The sequence below is a fragment of the Macaca fascicularis genome, chromosome X, assembly GCF_037993035.2.
Source record: "Macaca fascicularis isolate 582-1 chromosome X, T2T-MFA8v1.1".
In the NCBI taxonomy this organism is placed as follows: domain Eukaryota; kingdom Metazoa; phylum Chordata; class Mammalia; order Primates; family Cercopithecidae; genus Macaca; species Macaca fascicularis.
In genome coordinates this window covers 144393617-144414298 of record NC_088395.1, presented here as the reverse complement: position 1 = coordinate 144414298, position 20682 = coordinate 144393617, and positions in this window count along the sequence as shown.

Here is a 20682-nt window from a genome sequence, read left to right as displayed (position 1 = left end):
CCAACATGTTTTGCATTATTTAGAAGGGTGATTACCAATGGTCTGTCGGGCTGAAGGTCATCTAGTATGCCAGATAATAAATCTTCAAAGCTTCCCTGGAACACAACACCTGCATCTTCCTCACAATGAGTAAAAGCAATGTCTGCCACTTTATTTATCCATTTGTTTCCAAACTCAAACACCCTCCAGCAAACTAGCCAGACTGAATTCCATGTATTTGCCTTTTGGTTTTGAATATTGTTGGAGGTCTTCAACTTTGGGTTGTTAAATGGAAGAGCAAAGCACTCTATGACTCATCAATGTACTCTGGGTGTGTTGTACACAATATGTTTGCTGCTGACTCTATTCACTGTACTGGAATAGAGCAGAAAGCCACTGGAGTTGTGTGAGGAGACAGGCTACAGACGAAGTGCTTTAGTGCAGAAGTTCTTTAGTTAGCAGCAATAGGAACATGTAGCTTGAGCTTACTGCTTCGACAGAGACAGTTGCTTGAGAAGGCAGGTGCTGGGTGGGCAGCTGTAATAGGACTGGGCTGTCTCCTCTCTGTTGTCACAGCAGTAAACCTTGCAGTCTTAAAAGCCAGGCTGTGCCGTTGGAGACCCTCTGCCTCTACCAGTTCCAACCCCTGAGCTGACTCTGTCTTCCTGCCCATATGCCTCAGCAATCTGGCAAGGAGCCTGCAAAGGGCTGAATGCAGTGCTGAAGCTTTGGTGGGGACAGGCCTGCCATCACACAAATGCTGCTGCACCTCTGAATGGGAGGTGGAAATCATCTCTTTATGCTCTATTTGCTGGCTGACCAGGACCAGGTACAGTTCTAACATTTAGAATACTAGAATCCTGGTTCTCAAACATTTTATACTTCAGAATCACCAGGGATGGGAGTGAGTGGTGAATACAGATCTCAGTGGCCTAACTTCATAAATTCTGATTTAGCAAGTCTGTTATAGGGTTCAGGAATCTCAATTCTTAACAAACTGCTTCTCAGGTGGTCCCTGGACCGTACTCTTAAAGAAAAAGGAGCAAAATGTCTAATTGGAAGAGCTCTTGCTGACCATCTTGACTAAATCACTATTTTACAGACTAGGTAGCTGAAGTCTGGATAGGAAGTCTTGTCTACGGTCACACAATGATGTAATTCCAGAGCTAGGACTGGAACCAAGGTCTCTAATCACCCTCCTCCTCAATTCTCCATGGTTTATTCTGAGGCAAAGAGGGAGACAGGATACAGCCATAACCCTGTATTTTTTCTAAGTGGACACAACCTGGTATAGACCTAGACATAACCCTCTCTTTTTGCTAAATGGGCACAACCTGGTATAGACCTGTAGTGATTATTAATGGGACACTGTTGGCATTTTGTAATGCAGGAGTGGCTAGTGCATTGCAGACCTCTGGGTATTAATGCCAGTAGCATCTTTACTCTTAGTCATTGTAACAACCCCAAATGTCTGCACACATTTCCAAATTCCACTGTGTGCGGAGGTGAAGAGGTGGGGGAAATGGTGCTGCCTCCAGTTCAGAACCACTAGCAAGGAAAGTAGCCACGGTTGATTATTCAGCAAAAATAGTCTGATTTTGAGTTTTAACTTTGCCATTAACTTACTGTGATCTGAGGCATGGCATGGCCCAGGCCCAAGTCCTGAGGCTCTGCATCCCTGTTCTGGGGAGAGGGTAAGAAAATCTCTTGTGATACTCACAGAAGACTTCTTGAGTCTAAGAAAAGGAGTTGTCTCATGGTTTCTGGGGCACTGCTAGAGTACACAGACAGGGTGTGACAATTCATGTTCTTCTTCTTACACTGCCACAGTCAGTACAAGCCATGAATAATACTGTCATGAAAAATTGTCCATTTTGAAAGGGAAGCCAACAAGTAGGCACTTCAGGGGTTTAAGCCCAACATAAGGAGCCACTCTTCAGGTACCTTAAATTCTCCCACCCCACACAGTTGACTTCATATCTTCTACTCTTTGCCTCTAAGAAAACGTGACTTGGTTATGTTTATTCTGTCAGTTCTGGGTTGGCAGTGACAGAAAGACTCAGTGTCCCAAAGTGATGTGGACCCCCATCACAATTCTAGTAGAGATGATTAGATCCTATAGTCTCTACCCAAACTGCAGAGGTGTTAGCTACCATAGCTTCTTTCTTTTTGAGATTGGAAAGGCTGTTTGTTGTTTGAGAAGCAGCTCAGATCCCCAGCGCATTATGAGGCACTCCTTTTCATTTGGGCATAGGAAAAGATCACTTTAGGATGGTAAGGATGGGGTTCTCCATAGCCCTCACTTAACTGTCAGTGTAGGAACCTTTGATTACCTTTATCCTAGCCACCTTCTGTATTTAGCAGAAGTATTAGTCTGCTTTCACACTGCTGATAAATACACACCAGAGACTGTACAATTTACAAAACAAAGAGGTTTGATGAACCTACAGTTCCATGTGGCTGGGGAGGCCTCATAGTCATGGCAAAAGGTGAAAGGCACATCTCACATGGCAGCAGATAAGAGACAAGAAGTTGTGCAGGGAAACTCCCCTTTATAAAACCATCAGATCTCGTGAGACTTATTCACTATCACAAGAACAGCATGGGAAAGACTCACTCCCGTAATTCAATCACCTCCCACCAGTTTCCTCCCATGACATGTGGAAATTGTGGGAGCTACAACTCAAGATGAGATTTGCGTGGGGACACAGCCAAACCATATCAGCAGAAACCCCCAAGTGAGCACTTGGGTTAACCTAAAGCCAATTGATGTTCTCTCAAAAAACGTAGAGCTCTTTACTTCTCAGAACTGCAATTTGGCTCCTTAGTCCAGCTCTGTAGGGAGAAAATGCATCAGATTAATTTCTAGGATAGGAACATGATTAATTAAAATTATAAACTGTTTTAATTATCTTTTCATCTACCAGTTACTGCCTTTTCAAGGAGGTCTGCAATGAAGCTGTTGACCAGAGTAGTTATTATCGGGAGAACCCACTCCCGATGTTTAACATGGGTTCTTTTCTATTTCCTAAGTGTCTCAGCTGGTTTTAGAAATAAAGGGAAAGAGCACAAGAGAGAGAAATTTAAAGCTGGGTGTCTGGGGGAGACATCACATGTCGGCAAGATCCATGATGTCCTCCAAGCCATAAAACAAACCTGTTTCCTGATAAGCCTCCTCCTAATAAGCCTGGGAGCGCTACAGGAGACCGGGGCTCATTTCATGCCTTTGGCTTTGACCGTAAAAAGCAGCACGCCTTAAAGGGACCGTCTATAAGCCTACCTTCAGGGTACATTCTCTTTCTCAGCGATGTTCCTTGCTGAGAAAAAGAATTCAGTGATATTTCTCCTATTTGCTTTTGAAAGAGGAGAAATATGGCTCTGTTCCGTCTGGCTCACTGGCAGCCAGAAGTCTTATCTCTTTTGTTTCCTGAACATTGCTGTCATCCTGTTCTTTTTTCAAGATGCCCCGATTTCATATTGTTCAAACACACATACTCTACAAACAATTTGTGCAGTTAACACAATCATCACAGGGTCCTGAGGCAACATTCATCCTCCTCAGCTTACGATGAAGATGATGGGATTAAGAGATTAAAGTAAAGACAGGCATAGGAAATCACAAGGGTATTGATTGGGGAAATGATAAGTGTCCATGAAATCTTCACAGTTTATGTTTAGAGATTGCAGTAAAGACAGGCATAAGAAATTATAAAAGTATTAATTTGGGGAACTAATAAATGTCCATGAAATCTTCACAATTTATGTTCTTCTGCTGCAGCTTCAGCCGGTCCCTCCATTCGGGGTCCCTGACTTCCTGCAACAGTTATTTACTCTTGATTTATCTCACAGTAGTTCATAGTAGTTATGTCATAGTAGTTTTCTTCTCAGTTCACTTTTCTAGATAGAACCTCAGAGCTGAAAAAAACAAAGCCCATTTAGTCCAATTTCCATATTTTATAGCTGGGGAAACAGATATACAGAAAGAGATTTGCTTAGGGTCACATAGCTAGTTAGAAATAAAGATAAAACTAAAATAAAGGGCTCCTGACTCCTAGTGCAGTGTTCCTTCTACACTTGACTCCCTCATGATGGTTGCCTTTGTACAAAATTTTCAATTTGAATTATGCTACTTAAACTTCTATGCCAGCAAAACTCTTCCACCCCACATACAAACAAATACGTACTGAGTATTGTGCTATAGCCAACAGTTTCAACTAACAAAATCACAAAAATACGTTCCTAAGGAACCCATCAAGAAGAAATTCCAGACAAAAGCACTTTTCACCAGTAATATGCTAATTTTTCATCCTTCTACCTAGCATAATGTTTGGGCATGTGGCTCCATTCTGCCTGAACTTAATTACCATAATGGTTCTATAAAGGAGCCTTTAAGAGAGGGAGAATCTCTAAATTTCATGGAGTCACAAATAAGGTAGGGCTTTATAGATGAAAGGCAAACCCTATCCATATCTGTGAGCTGAGCTATGGAACTGACAGGTGAAATATTCCCAAGTAGATTTTCTTTCTTATCCTTTTAAATATCTCAGGACATTACTTAAGCATTGGAATCTCTGAAGAAGAAGGAAGTAGACTTGACTTACTGCACACCTCCCTGATTTAACTCTCACTGTGTCAGACTGCAGATCGTTCCCAGTTTCTACTTACTCTTCAAAAAGAATAGTTATCTTTTCCTCAAGATATGATACACAAACAGATATCTTGTAGTAGAAACAAAGCTGGAAACAGAAAGAACAGTATCACAATCAGCTCCTTTGTGACTTCTAGAGCTTCACAGCAAGTTGTGCCTTACTAGGCTCCCATCCCTTACTCCACAGTTTCTGTACTTGGTTCAAACTCCTGAGATTTTCCCCTCAGTGAATGGCATCACTATCCACTTAGTTGCCTGTTTGAAGGCTGAAGGTTTTCCCTGACACTTCTCCCTGAGTTTACTTCCAATCCATTACCAAGTGTGGTCTAGTCTCCCTTCTTAATATCTCACTGATCCTTCCTCTTCCATTTTTCTGTTGCTCAGCCATCATCACTAATTAGCCATTTATTCATCTGTTGTCTTCACTGGACCATAAGCTTGTGGAGGGCACAGGTCAAGTCCAACTCACCTCTGTATCTCCAGGACGTAGCAAAGTATATTGTGCAAATTAGGCACTCAACAAGCAAATATCGATGAATTAATTTTCAACTTTCCCAACTATGTAGTAGCCCCAGCATGGCTGTTCTTGTCTATTATGAGCCCAGACGACTGTCCCTGATCTTTGTTCTTTCCGTTCCCTACCTACTTTCCTAGCCATTGCAAACTTGTGGACACTCCTATGCTATTGTAGCCATTTATTTCCTGTCCTATGCTTTGTGGAGCTCTGGGCTGTGGCCCTTTCTCTGGAGAGTCTGCTGAAACCTCTCCCTTCTCTCTCCAGGCAAAGTAGCTAGGAGTCCCACCCCTCCTGACCCAGGCTATAGTTAGAGCCAGTTGGACTCAAGCTTCTGGTGAGGTTTCAAGGTTACTTACAATCCCTGAGTCATCAAGATCTAAAAGCTTGGCAACTTTTGCCCTCAAACTGGAAACCCTAGCCTCTAGTAATATTCTTTAAATCAAAAACATCTTCCACATGCACACTCAAACATTATGTTCGTTACCACAACAAAGTCTGATTTTAGATCAGGTCAATATTGTCTTATGACTCAGGTAAAATTTGTACTGTTCAAAAGAATGGACTGAAATAATAATTGAAGAATGATGGTATAGAAGCCCTTCTGCTTCTCTGATTCAAGGGAAGAAAGAGAGAGATTGTCTCTACGCTATGGGACGCAAGAAGTTAAGGACCTGAGGCTGACTTTGTCTACCATTGTATTCTCAATGCCTACCTCATATAGTAGCATCTCAATAAATATTTCCTGAATGAATGAATGATGAGATTTGTAGTAGGAACTATTGGTTTATGTGTCATGTGACTGAATTCTTATCTTGTAGAAAATGAGTGGAGAAAGAGCTTGGGAACACATCAAATTATATCCCTTCATAATACAAATCAGAAGACAAAGGCCAAGAGTGAGTAACTTAGCTTTTATCACATAGCAAGTTAGTGGCAGATCCTGGACTCAAAGTCGGCTTCCTGACCCCACTGCTTTTTCCCTTGCACCAGATCTCCCACCCTCATCTTAGGCCCAAACCTAAACAAGAGTTCCCTGTAAGGATTTCTGGAACTCTGGTCTCTTAGTCCATGTTCAGACTCTATATATTTTTGTGTATTTTTAAAAAAGCATTGACATTTAGACTTGTCAGCCAGAGAGTTGCTCCCCTTTACTCCCATCCACATCCTCCTACATAGCTTATTTTGTCACTTTTCTTTTTGCAGCAAAATTAAACTTTTAAAGGACTCTATGTTTTTAACATAGAAATGAAGCCTATCAAGCAAGATGCAATAGAGAACTACAGATAAATAAATCACTTGCTTTAGTGTCAGAGAATTCTGACTGCTTGGTACTGATTTAATAGATCTGGGGGAAAATAAACAAGGAAATTCAATAATGAGCACCTGTTCTTTCCAATAAACTTGCCGGGAAGCAACTAAAAGTGAAAGGAATCAATTTAGGTATAAATGACACAACAACCAGCCAGTCCAAAGGGAAGGCTTGACACTGCCCCTGCTTCATCTGCAGCCCTTTGCCCTCTCCTGTCCTGGTCCCCTTACATTGTGAGGATTCAGTGCCATGTTTCAGTTGTAACATTTCTATCTATGCAGAAAAACATTCCTCTCATCTTTCTGGCTTCTTTGGAGAAATATATCTGTGACAATAATCTCTCTCTAATAAAGCTGAATTTAGCTTCAATTTAACTTTGAATGAAATGCCTTTACATTTCTTATCTTGGTCTTTTTAGTTTACTCTCATGACAATCACATGAAGTAGGTAAGGAAGGAGTTGTCGCAGTCGCATCAGAGAAATGAAATGACTGTGAGGGGTTATTGGGCTTGTCAGGGCCAGAGACGGAGACAAGAAGCCAGGGCTTCAGACACAGAGTCTAGTCCTCTTCTATCAATGCCATTTCATCACGGAGGGAAACACTCTGTAAGGAAATTTCTTCTTTGTTCTTTATCACAAAATTTATAAGCCAACATACTCTAGGGAAAATAATTAAAGGGTCATAGGTTGGCATTGTTTTAGCTTAGTGTTGGTAATATGGAGCCCTAAAAAAAGAGTAACAACACAGATCAATTCATTTCTCTTGTCTGTTTGAATATACAGAGCAATAATAATAATGATAATGTGAACCCTGACATGACATTTCTGAGAAAAGATCTGGACACCAAAGCTTTGGAAACAAGAACATTATTTCCATGAACAGCAAAATACCAGCCATTTTATGTTACACACCAGAGGTCTACAAATTATGGCCCATGGGTCAAATCTGAACACTGTCTATTTTTGTAAGTAAAATGTTATTGGTCCACAGTCCCACCCATTAATTGATTTATGGTTCATGGCCATTGTTGCACAATGGCTTAAGTGAGTAGTTGTAACAAAGACTGTATAACCCTCAAATCCACAATATTTACCATCTGGCTCATTACAGAAAAGTTTGCTGACCCTTGTGTTAGAGAAATCAAACACTAACCCCAGTCATGAGGAAAGCTTCCTGTTGTCATGACAAGGGAGTTATGTCCAGAACACAAATTGCTGTTCTGGAAGACCCTTAGTAGGTCTGTGGGTTTGGAGTTGGCATAAAGACCTTCAGTAGGTCTGTGAAAGACCCTGAGTAGGTCTGTTGGTATGCAGGTAGCATAAACATTTTCTCTTGTCATTTTTTATAAAATTGGTCCTGAGCCCCCATTATTTTACTTTATAGACCTATAATAGCGACTCCCTGGCATTTACAATTCCTAGCAGGCTCCTGTCTTCATTACCAGCTTTTAACATCAGCCTCTATGCCAGAGGGTTAAAGGACAATGGAATGAATACCCTGCAGCAGACACTGCAGAGATTAAGAAGGTGTCTTCTCCTTAAGTGTCCAACTGTTTCCAACTTTTTCCCTCAAGCAGTGCCACCAACATATCATGTGTGAGGGATATAGCTTTGTGGGATTTTCTGAAGTTTATATCCATGTACAAAGATTTGGGCTAGCTTAGGGCAACATTGACCTTGGCAAGACCACATAATCTGTGAAGTCTCAGCAGGATTCCTTGTAAGGGACAACGGTCTTTGAGGGAGAGAGAACACAATTCAGCCTATAACACCTACTCACCAACTCTCTCACCTTCCTCCACCCCTACCTTTTCAAGGGTCTATTTCTGTGTCTCAGACTCTGGGCATGTCCCCAAACCACTAGAAGTCGGCATAAGATATAAAGCCAGAGAACATAGGGTATGTAGTCAATCTTTATTATAAGTCACTCATTTCTTAACTATGTGAACCTGAACAAGTTATACAACACCTTGGGGCCTCAGTTACTGCATTGGTAAGATGGGAATAATAACATTATCTACTTCACGAGATGGTTGTGTGCACCACATTATACAGCCTGGCATATAGTAAGGCTCAATCACCAATAACTATTATTTTCTGTGGCAGCTAACTGTGGCTTCAGTATTGGGGTAGCCTTGGCCTTAGAACAAAAAAGAAAGCTGAAGAGAGCATTATGGTGAGAAGTTCATCCCTTTGCCCAGAAAATATTTATTGAGCATCTGTAGGTTCTAGGCACTCTTGTGGGGGCTGGGATCGAGGAATGAAGGCAAGAAAGTTCCTGCTATAAAAAATCTGACAATCCAATGGTAGAAATAGACAAGACACAAAACTAGTAAATATATGATTAAGTCAGGTAGTGATAAGTACTACAAAGAAGCAACACAGGGTAAGGGGATGCATAGTGAGAGCGGCTGGCTAGAAAACAGTCATGAGAGGGAATGAGGGATTGCTAAGGAACATGGGGGACTAGCTAGGTGACATCTGTCCCAATGCCTATCAGGCCAGGCCAACTCCAGGTTTGGTTAGCACTCAAGCAGTCAATTTTGCTGCATGTTTTAGGAGTTAATACTGTCATCAATTGGCTCTGATGTGAATATTGATTCCAATTCACCTCTTTCCTGCCTATTGAACTTTCATGTCCCTTCAAATAAGTATCATACCACTTGGCAGTTAATTATGTGTCATCCAGCATTCCTCATTGTTATTTCCTCCATGCTAGTCTCTCTGGCTGGACTATTGCCTTCATGAAAGCAGGGCAACTATCCCATACTTCGTATGTAATACTCTCACTCTTAGTACAGTGCTGAAACAGGTAGGAGTTTCTCCATAATACTTGTCAATTAAATAATTTACAAAGAAAAACAAAATTCCTCTAGTTTCATAGCAGACCACATATGACTGGAGTAGAATTTCTAAATTTATTATGCTAATATTGAGAGCAAAAGTAATGTCTGCATAATGGGATAATGAGAGTCTGATGGACTGTCATTGTCTGGGTACTATTTCAGAGGACACAATATTTCCCATGGCACACTCAAATTTATGTAATAGTAATAGCATCATGTATTCAGTACTTACTATGTGCCTGGTGTTGTTCTAAATGCTTAACATACATAAATTCATTTCACCTCAATACCCCTTATGAGAGAGGCAATGCTATTATCACTATTATTACAGGTGAGTTCATTGAGGCTTAGAAACTTGAAGTAACTTGCCCAAGGTCTCACTAGCAGATGACAGTCTGACTTGAAAGTCCAAGCTAGACTGAGATGTTTGGATATGTATATTATTTTTAGTTTATAAGATAAAATGGCCTGGAAGACAGTATAGCAAAGTGGTGGAGAACTCGGCTTTGGTGTTTGGGTTTGAATCCCAGCTTTGCAACTTAAGAGATGTGTGACCTTGAGCACTTTCCTTCTCCAAATTTCAGCATTCATATATCTAAAATTAAAAACAAAACTAGCACCCACCTAATAGGATTTTATGACAATCAAATGAACTAATACATGTAAAGCATATAGCATGATGCCTGGCACACAGTAAGCACACACACACACACACACACACACACACAAATGTTATTGTAAATGATTCAAAGTGTTTAACAGGCAACTGACTGAGGGATTTAATCACTGGCTCTTGAAATACTAGGAAATATTGGGCAAGGTAGCATGCCTCTTGGGCTTTGGGCTTCTTAGAAAGATGTTGCCACAGTTTAGGTGGCAGGTATTAGTGGTGGTAGTGGCAGTGGTAGCAGCATTGGCAGTGATTGAGGTGTGGGGTGAGAATAGATGATGTTCTAAATTTTATATCCATTGTGACAGGTTTTTAAATATGGACAATCCCTAGCCATGCTGAAAGAGGAATTAGCTTACTGAAATCTTACCTAAAGTCTGTGATCCCTGTGCATCTCAACTATTGATTCAGAGCGTGTTTGTGATTATGCTGAGGTAAAAAGGGATGGCAACAGGGTGGCGCAAAGATGGCCAAATCGGAACAGCTCCAGTCTGCAGCTCCCAGTGTGAACGACAAAGAAGACAGGTGATTTCTGCATTTCCAACTGAGGTACCAGGTTCATCTCACTGGGGCTTGCCAGACAAGTGGGTACAGGCCACGGAGCAGGCCAGGGCATCACCTCACCCAGGAAGCATAAGGGGTCAGGGAATTCTGTTTCCTAGCAAAGAGAAGCCATGACAGATGGCATCTGGAAAATTGGGACCCTCTCACCCTAATACTACACTATTCAAATGACCTTAGCAAATGGCACACCAGGAGATTATATCTCACACCTGGCTCAGAGGGTCCCTTGCCCACGGAGCCTTGCTCACTGTTAGCACAGCAGTCTGAGATCAAACTGCAAGATGGCAGCGAGGCTGGGGGAGGGGCGTCCACCATTGCTGAGGCTTGAGTAGGTAAGCAAACCTGCCAGGAAGCTCAAACTGGGTGCAGCACACCACAGCTCAAAGAGGCCTGTCTGCCTCTGTAGACTCGACCTCTAGGGTCAGGGCATAGCTGAACAAAACACAGCAGAAACTTCTGCAGACGTAAACGTCCCTGTCTGACAGCTTTGAAGAGAGTAGTGCTTCTCCCAGCATGGATTTTGAGATCTGAGAACGGACAGACTGCCTCCTCAAGTGGGTCCCTGACTCCCAAGTAGCCTAACTGGGAGGTACCTCCCAGTAGGGACCTACTGACACCTCATATGGCTGGGTGCCCCTCTGAGAGGAAGCTTCCAGAGGAAGGATCAGGAAGCAACATTTTCCTTTCTGCAATATTTGCTGTTCTACAGCCTCTGCTGGTGATACCCAGGCAAACAGGGTCTGGAGTGGACTTCCAGCAAACTCCAACAGACCTGCAGCTGAGGGTCCTGGCTCTTAGAAGGAAAACTAACAAACAGAAAGGGCATCCACACCAAAACCCCATCTGTATGTCACAATCATCAAAGACCAAAGCTAGATAAAACCACAAAGATGGGGAGAAACCAGAGCAGAAAAGACGAAAATTCTAAATATCAGAGCGCCTCTTCTCCTCCAAAGGAATGCAACTCCTCACCAACAACGGAACACAGCTGGACAGTGAATGACTTTCACGAGTTGAGAGAAAAAGGTTTCAGAAGATCAGTAGTAACAAACTTCTCAAAGCTAAAGGAGGATGCTTGAATCCATTGCAAAGAAGCTAAAAACCTTGAAAACAGAGTAGATGAATGGCTAACTAGAATAAACAGTGTAGAGAAGTCCTTAAATGACCTGATGGAGTTGAAAACCATTGCATGAGAACTATGTGATGCATGCACAAGCTTCAGTAGCAGATTTGAGCAAATGGAAGAAAGGGTATCAGTGACTGAAGATCAAATGAATGAAACGAAGCAAGAAGAGAAGTTTAGAGAAAAAAGAGTAACAAGAAATGAACAAAGCCTCCAAGAAATATGGGACTACATGAAAAGACCAAATCTCTGTCTGATTGGTGTACCTGAAAGTGATGGGGAGAATGGAACCAAGTTGGAAAACACTCTGCAGTATATAATCCAGGAGAACTTCCCCAAGCTGGCAAGGCAGGCCAACATTCAAACTCAGGAAATACAGAGAATGCCATGAAGATACTCCTTGAGAAGAGCAACTCCAAGACACCTAATTGTCAGAATCACCAAAGTTGAAACAATGGAAAAAATGTTAAGGGCAGCCAGAAAGAAAGGTCAGATTGCCCACAAAGGGAAGCCTATCAGACTAACAGCAGATCTCTCGGGAGAAACTCTGCAAGCGAGAAGAGAGTGGGGACCAATATTCAACATTCTTAAAGAAAAGAATTTTCAACCCAGAATTTCATATCCAGCCAAACTAAGTTTCATAAGTGATGGAGAAATAGAATACTTTAGAGACAAACAAATGCTGAGGGATTTTGTCACCACCAGGCCTGCCTCACAAGAGCTCCTGAAGGAAGCACTAAACATGGAAAGGAACAACCGGTACCAGCCACTGCAAAAACATGCCAAATTGTAAAGACCATCGAGGCTAGGAAGAAACCTCATCAACTAATAAGCAAAATAACCAGCTAACAATCATAATGACAGGATCAAATTCACAAATAACAATATCAACAAAATGGATAGACCACTAGCAAAACTAATAAAGAAGAAAAGAGAGAAGAATCAAACAGACACAATAAAAAATGGTAAACGGGATATCACCACCAATCCCACAGAAATACAAACTACCATCAGAGAATACTATAAACACCTCTATGCAAATAAACTAGAAAACCTAGAAGAAATGGATAAATTCCTGGACACATACACTCTACCAAGACTAAACCAGGAAGAAGTTGAATCTCTGAATAGACGAATAACAGGCTCTGAAATTGAGGTAATAATTAATAGCTTACCAACCAAAAAAAGTCCAGGACCAGTAGGATTCAGAGCTGAATTCTATCATAAGTACAAGGAGGAGCTGGTACCATTCCTTCTGAAATTATTCCAATCAATACAAAAAGAGGGAATCCTCCCTAACTCATTTTGTGAGGCCAACATCATCCTGATACCAAAACCTGGCAGAGGCACAACAAAAAAAGAGAATTTTTGACCAATATCTCTGATGAACATCGATGCAAAAATTCTCAATAAAATACTGGCAAACCGAATCCAGCAGCACATCAAAAAGCTTATCCACCATGATCAAATGGGCTTCATCCCTGGGATGCAAGGCTGGTTCAACATATGAAAATCAATAAATGTAATCCATCATATAAACAGAACCAAAGACAAAAACCACATGATTATCTCAATAGATGCAGAAAGGGTTTTTGACAAAATTCAACAGCCCTTCATGCTAAAAACTCTCAATAAGTTAGCTATTGATGGGATGTATCTCAAAATAATAAGATCTATTTATGACAAACCCACAGCTAATATCATACTGAATGGGCAAAAACTGGAAGCATTCCCTTTGAAAACTGGCACAAGACAAGGATGCCCTCTCTCACCACTCTTATTCAACATAGTGTTGGAAGTTCTGCCTAGGGCAATCAGGCAAGAGAAAGAAATAAAGTGCATTCAACTAGGAAAAGAAGAAGTCAAATTGTCCCTGTGTGCCGATGACATGATTGTATATTTAGAAATTCCCATTGTCTCAGCCCAAAATCTCCTTAAGCTGATAAGCAACTTCAGCAAAGTCTCAGGATGCAAAATCAATGTGCAAAAATCACAAGCATTCTCATACAGCAACAACAGACAAACAGAGAGCCAAATCATGAGTGAACTCCCACTCACAAGTGCTTTGAAGAGAATAAAATACCTAGGAATCCAACTTACAAGGGATGTGAAGGACTTCTTCAAGGAGAACTACAAACCACTACTCAACAAAATAAAGGAGGACACAAACAAATGGAAGAACATTCCAAGCTCATGGATAGGAAGAATCAATATCGTGAAAATGGCCATACTGCCCAAGGTAATTTATAGATCCAATGCCATCTCCATCAAGCTACCAATGACTTTCTTCACAGAATTGGAAAAAAGTACTTTAAATTTCATATGAAACCAAAAAAAGAGCCTGCATTGCCAAGATAATACTAAGCCCAAAGAACAAAGCTGTAGGCATCATGCTACCTGACTTCAAACTATACTACAAGGCTACAGTAACCAAAACAGCATGGTACTGGTACCAAAACAGAGATATAGACCAATGAAACAGAACAGAGCCCTAAGAAGTAATATCACACATCTACAATCATATGATCTTTGACAAACCTGACAAAAACAAGAAATGGGGGAAGGATTCCCTATTTAATAAATGGTGCTGGGAAAACTGGCTAGCAAAATGTAGAAAGCTGAAACTGGATCCCTTCCTTACACCTTATACAAAAATTAATTCAAGATGGATTAAAGACTTAAATGTTAGCCCTAAAACCATAAAAACCCTAGAAGAAAACCTAGGCAATATCTTTCAGGACATAGGCATGGGCAAAGACTTCATGTGTAAAACACCAAAAGCTTTGGCAACAAAAGCCAAAATTGACAAATGAGATCTAAGTAAACTAAAGAGGTTCTGCGCAGCAAAGGAAACTTCCATCAGAGTAAACAGGCAACCTACAGAATGGGAGAAAAATTTTGCAATCTACTCATCTGACAAAGGGCTAATATCCAGAACCTATAAAGAACTCAATCAAATTTACAAGCAAAAAAAAAAAAACAACCCCATCAAAAAGTGGGCAAAGTATATGAACAGACACTTCTCAAAAGAAGACATTTATGCAGCCAACAGACACATGAAAAAATGCTCATCATCACTGGCCATCAGAGAAATGCAAATCAAAGCCATAGTGAGATACTATCTCACACCAGTTAGAATGGCAATTATTAAAAAGTCATGAAACAACAGGTGCTGGAGAGGATGTGGAGAAATAGGAGTGCTTCTACACTGTTGGTGGGACTGTCATTGTGGAAGACAGTGTGGCGATTCCTCAAGGATCTGGAACTAGAAATACCATTTGACCCAGTCATCCCATTACTGAGCATATACCCAAAGGATTATAAATCACACTGCTATAAAGGCACATGCACACGTATGTTTCTTGCAGCACTATTCACAATGGCAAAGACTTGGAACCAACACAAATTTCCATCAATGATAGACTGGATTAAGAAAATGTGGCACATATACACCATGGAATACTATGCAGCCATAAAAAAGGATGAGTTCATGTCCTTTACAGGGACATTGGTGAAGCTGGAAACCATCATTCTGAGCAAACTATTGCAAGCACAGAAAAACAAACACCACATGTTCTCACTCATAGGTGGGAATTGAACAATGAGAACACATGGGCACAGGGGTGGGGAACATCACACACTGGGGCCTGTTGTGGGGTGGGAGGAGGGGGGAGAGATAGCATTAGGAGATATCTAATGTAATTGACGAGTTAATGGGTGCAGCACACCAACATGGCAGATGTATACATATGTAAAAACCTGCACATTGTGCACATGTGCCCCAGAACTTAAAGTAAAATGATTTAAAAAAAGAAAAATAAAAAAGAGGGGTGGCAAGATAAACTATTGTCTAGGTTCCCATAGGGCAATCAAAACATATAATGTAGGGTTTAAATCCACCTGCTAATGTTTCTTACAAGCAGAGGAAGAGTAGCCCATGTGTTGATTAGAATATTGTTATTGGGTCACATTCTTATTTCTTTCTGCACTCTATGTCTTACAGCAAGATGAGGGAAGGAAAGTTTACAATATATAACTGAAGTTCCAAAGCAGAAGAGAATTCCTGATACTGCTTCTTTGTGTGTAGTCCCTCGAAGAGCAAAGCATTCCAAATCTTCTCTTGTTCACAGACAAGCAAATTTTAGTGCCACTTATCGCAATCAGTTTTTGAATCAGTTTCATCACCAGTTGTGAGAAAACACCACATCCAGTTGCTTCTAACGCTGGGCTCAGGATATACAAAGTGATCTTGACAGGTACTTGTAATACCTCTACACTAAAATCTACTGGAAGCCTGGTCTTAGACTACCTTTGTAGCTTCCCCTTTTATGATACCTGTAGGAACACCACAGCAATTTGCCTTCCCTCCAAATGCCCAGAAATACTTTCTCACCTCTCTGCCTTTGCCCATGTCATTTCCCTGACCTTCATAGCCACTCCATTCTTGCCCATCTCGCATGTCAAATCCTGATTTGTCCTTTAGAGACCATTTCAAATGCCACATTTTCTATTAAGTTTTCCCCAGTCCCCCATCCCTAACTTGGAATTTCACCTTTGTTGTAGCATATTTTGCTTTTTAAATGTTAATTGTCATAATATGTCTTATATTAAAATTAGATAATAAACTGCAAGCTCCTTGTAGGTAGTAGTTTTACAGTATCCACCTCTGTTGTGTCTCTAATCCTATCATATCTAAACTGCTACAAACATAAACCAACCATTTAATCTAATGCTATGTGGATCTCAGGGCCCTCTAGCCCCTGACCTTGAAGGCACTATTTCTAGTTAGAAGGTAAGATTCATTATTGGGTAGGAAAACCATAGCCAAACCATCGGAATATGGAAGTCAGAGGTCAAGGAAGTTTACTTGGAAATAGAGAAAAAAAAAAGCAAGTTGTAAGTAGAAACCAAAAACCAAAAAGATAGCTGAGGTTGTAGCAAATGGAGGCAAGTGTCTCAGACCCATAGACAGACCCAGAGCACATAAGACTAGCTCAGCAAGGACCCGTATGTCAACAAGGAAAAGTGAACAGGTCCTTAGGACCCACTGGCTTCTTAGTTGCCACAGGAGCAGCACCTCCAAGGGCTACTAGGAATATAGAAATTGTAACAATCAATGGTCTATATGTCTAGGCTTGTAAGAGTTGGCCTTCTTAGTGTACTCAGGCCAGACTACTGTAATAAGGGGTGGCAAAAATTAACCTTACCTGTTTAAGCCCCAATTTTCTTACCAATAAAATGGTATTAATACCCACACTGCCTATCTCAAAGTGACAGTACAAGCACATATCATTGTTAAACTAGGTTGAACCATTGCAAATATTTGTTCATTTTTAACCTACACAAAAAGCAATTTTATATGGTTCAATCAAACTTGGTGCAGACCATGAGGTATTATTCATCATTGCACTTCAAGCATCAAACGCAGTGACTGACACAGGGGAAACACCCGATAAACATTTTAACAGCTTTATTGAGTTCTATTTCACTTATAACAAACTGCTCATATTTCAAGTATGCAATATGATGAGTCTTGACATGTTTATACACCTGTAAAATCGTCATCACAAGCAAGATATAGTGAACACATCTATCACCTAAAAAAGTTTCCTCATCAATAAAAATTTGTTGGAGAAATAGGAGGGGGAAACATGGGTGCCATACTGCCCTGGAGACTACAAAACACCAACAGCAAGGGATTATGGCCAAAGCCCAGCCAGGTGGCTCTTATTCCTCACCCCTTTACCCAGGATGCAGGGCCCAGAGATGATGGAGAAGACAGAAGCATCTAGGGCTATTATACAATTTGAAGGTCACAAAGACAATGATGCCTCTGATGGCATAGTGCTCTCACTTCTTGGAAGAATTAATACATCTATTCTGCTCCAGGTCACGTTCCCAGCTTTGGTGCAAACTCTAACTTGTAATGTTGTGTGGTTTTGTTTGTATAATTTCTTTTTTTTTTTAAGCCGTATTGTAAAAGTGTTCCTATTTCTACACATCCTCTCCAGCATCTGTTGTTTCCTGACTTTTTAATGATCAACATTCTAACAGGCATGAGACGATATCTCGTTGTGGTTTTGATTTGCACTTTTCTAATGACCAGTGACAATGAGCTTTTGTTCATATGTTTGTTGTCCGCACAAATGTCTTCTTTTGCAAAGTGTCTGTTCATATCCTTTGCCCAGTTTTTGATGGGGTTGTTTGTTTTTTTCTTGTAAATTTGTTTGAGTTCTTTGTAGATTCTGGATATTAGGCCTTTGTCAGATGGATAGATTTCAAAAATGTTCTCCCATTAGGTAGGTTGTCTGTTCACTCTGATGATAGTTTCTTTTGCTGTGCAGAAGCGTAAATTAGTTCAACCATTGTGGAAAACAATGTGGCAATTCCTCAAGGATCAAGAAACAGAAATACCATTTGACCCAGGAATCCCATTACTGGGCATATACCCAAAGGATTATAAATCATTCTACAATAAAGACACATGCACACGTATGTTTATTACAGCACTATTCACAATAGCAAAGACTTGGAACCAACCCAAATGCCCATCAAAGATACACTGAATAAAGAAAATGTGGCATATATACACCATGGAATACTGTGCAGCCATAAAAAAGGATGAGTTCATCTCCTTTGCAGGGATATGGATGAATCTGGAAACCATCATTCTCAGCAAACTAACACAGGAACAGAAAAACAAACACCACATGTTCTCACTCATAAGTGGGAGTTGAACAATGAGAACACTTGGACACAGGGAGGGGAACATCACACAGCAGGGCCTGTCGAGGGGTGGGGTCTAGGGGAGGGACAGCATCAGGAGAAATACCTAATGTAGATGACGGATTGATGGGTGCAGCAAACCACCATGGCACGTGTATACCTATGTAACAAACCTGCACATTCTGCACATGTATCCCAGAACTGAAAGTATAATTAAAAAAAAAAAAAGAATCTTCTTAGAGGGCTGCTGAGAGCCATTTGGTCCTTTGGTCCTTACCAACGTACCTTGAACATACCTGGATAATTACCTTCATCTCCCTGTCTCATTCTTACTCATGCATGCGTGTCTCTTACAAGACTGTGAGCCTCTTAAGGGCAGGAACCATGTGTTTGCTGTTCATATTTTCATTTTCAGCATTTAGTTCACTGCCTGCACATCGTAGAAAATAAATGAATAAATTGAATGAATGAATGAATGAATGAATGAATGAATCAGTGGAAAAAAAGCCTTATTGATCAGGAAAGCATTTTAGTGCAGATTGGGTGGCTTTAAATCTCATTCTTTTATGAGATTTTATTATTACATTGTCTTTAGGAATAAACTTGGACAGAGATGGATGGCAAAGAGTGCTAAAATGAAACCAAACTGTAATTTTGACTGATTTCTCAGCCAAGATAGGGTGCTTTACTCATATTTATGACAGTATGCAGTATTGGAAACTTCCACAGGGCAATAGGGGCTGCCTAATTAGCTGGGAAATTGGAGATTGTCCAAGCCTCATCTAAGTGGGGCAAGCCTAATAGCTCATCTCTGCTTGAAATGACAGAGAATTGAGGACAGTCCTGATTTCACCCTGAACTTTTGCTTTGCCCAGGATAACCAGGTCTAAGAAACAAACTCTTCCAGCCATTTCCTATGAGCATTTTACCCAGGCCAGGTCAACCTGGCTTTCTGTGTAGAATTCAAAACAGCATAAGATATGGAAAGCTCAGAATGTCGGTTTCCATACTAGGAGCAAGAAAAACATGGATGATTTCAAATTCATGTGAGAAATTTATGATCTCTAATGAGAAAGCCTAGCAGATGTCTACCTTTTGGTATTTTCTTGTGGTGAATGGATGTTGAACGCTATATTGATGGCAGACGAGGTCTTTGAGATTACTAAAAATTTTTAAATATCTTTCTAGCATCAGAACATAAAGTGCAAACAAAAACATACATGGAAACCCAACATATACAATGTGTAAAAACACAATAGGTTTGATTGAAATTGGTGGTCAAGGCATCTACCCTCTCACTACCTTGAGGGATACAGAGGCACCTTTATGGGCTCGGCTCCTAGGGCTCCGCTGAGGACTATTTAAAATGTCTAGTTTCTGTAAGCCTCAGTTTTCTCCTCTGTAAAACAGAAAGAACTGTAGTATCTAGCTTTTAGGGTAGCTGTAAAGACCAAATACAGTAATATGTTAAAGGATTTTTGTAGTGTCCAGTAGTACATAGAAAACTCTCAGTAAAATGGAACTTCCTTCCTTCCCCATATCCCTGAGCCTTTCATTTTGCAATTAAGAGAATTGCCTACTAGAGAGAAAAGTGACTGACCTTAGTTAAAGATGTTAGTAGTATAGGCAAAGCAGCTCTCTCATCTCCCACTCCAGTGTGCCTTCCAGGATACCACAATTGTCGCCCTTCCCTCTGCCGAAATTCTGAGATAATAAAAAAAAAGGTGCCTGGTCTTTAATGCCTTTGAGGTTCTGTCTAATTGAATCTGATAATGAAATAAAGAAGGTCACCCTCCCTCAAACGTCACATAAATCAGTAAAGAAGGGACCTGGATGTTTTGCAAGCACAGAGAATCATAGTTCTATTAGCTGTAACTCACCCTAGATCTATAGATTACTAAATTCATAGGTTTCAAATGACAGTGATGGTCTCCCAGGAAGCTAAAGCACCTAGACAGGAAGGAACTTAACAGAAGTGCTGCTTATAAAGTCACCAAGGGTATTCTACACCACCTTTGCATAGGAGCAAAACCATTAACAGGCAAGGCATTAATGTCCAGTGACTTCCAAAATGGCAGAGCTCTGCATATGTGATCTGACTCCACTGGTCTTTGAACATGGTCTTGGATGCATTTGTAAACTGAATAATCCTTGCTCGTTAGCATTTAAAGAAGACAGGTAAACAAGAATTACAGAAACGTAAAATATGCTGTATTTTAATATTATGCATGTTTTATTGCTTTAGAAGAGTGTTTAAAGTAGTCAAAGAAACTCTTCTGCAGTCCCTCAGAACCCCAAGT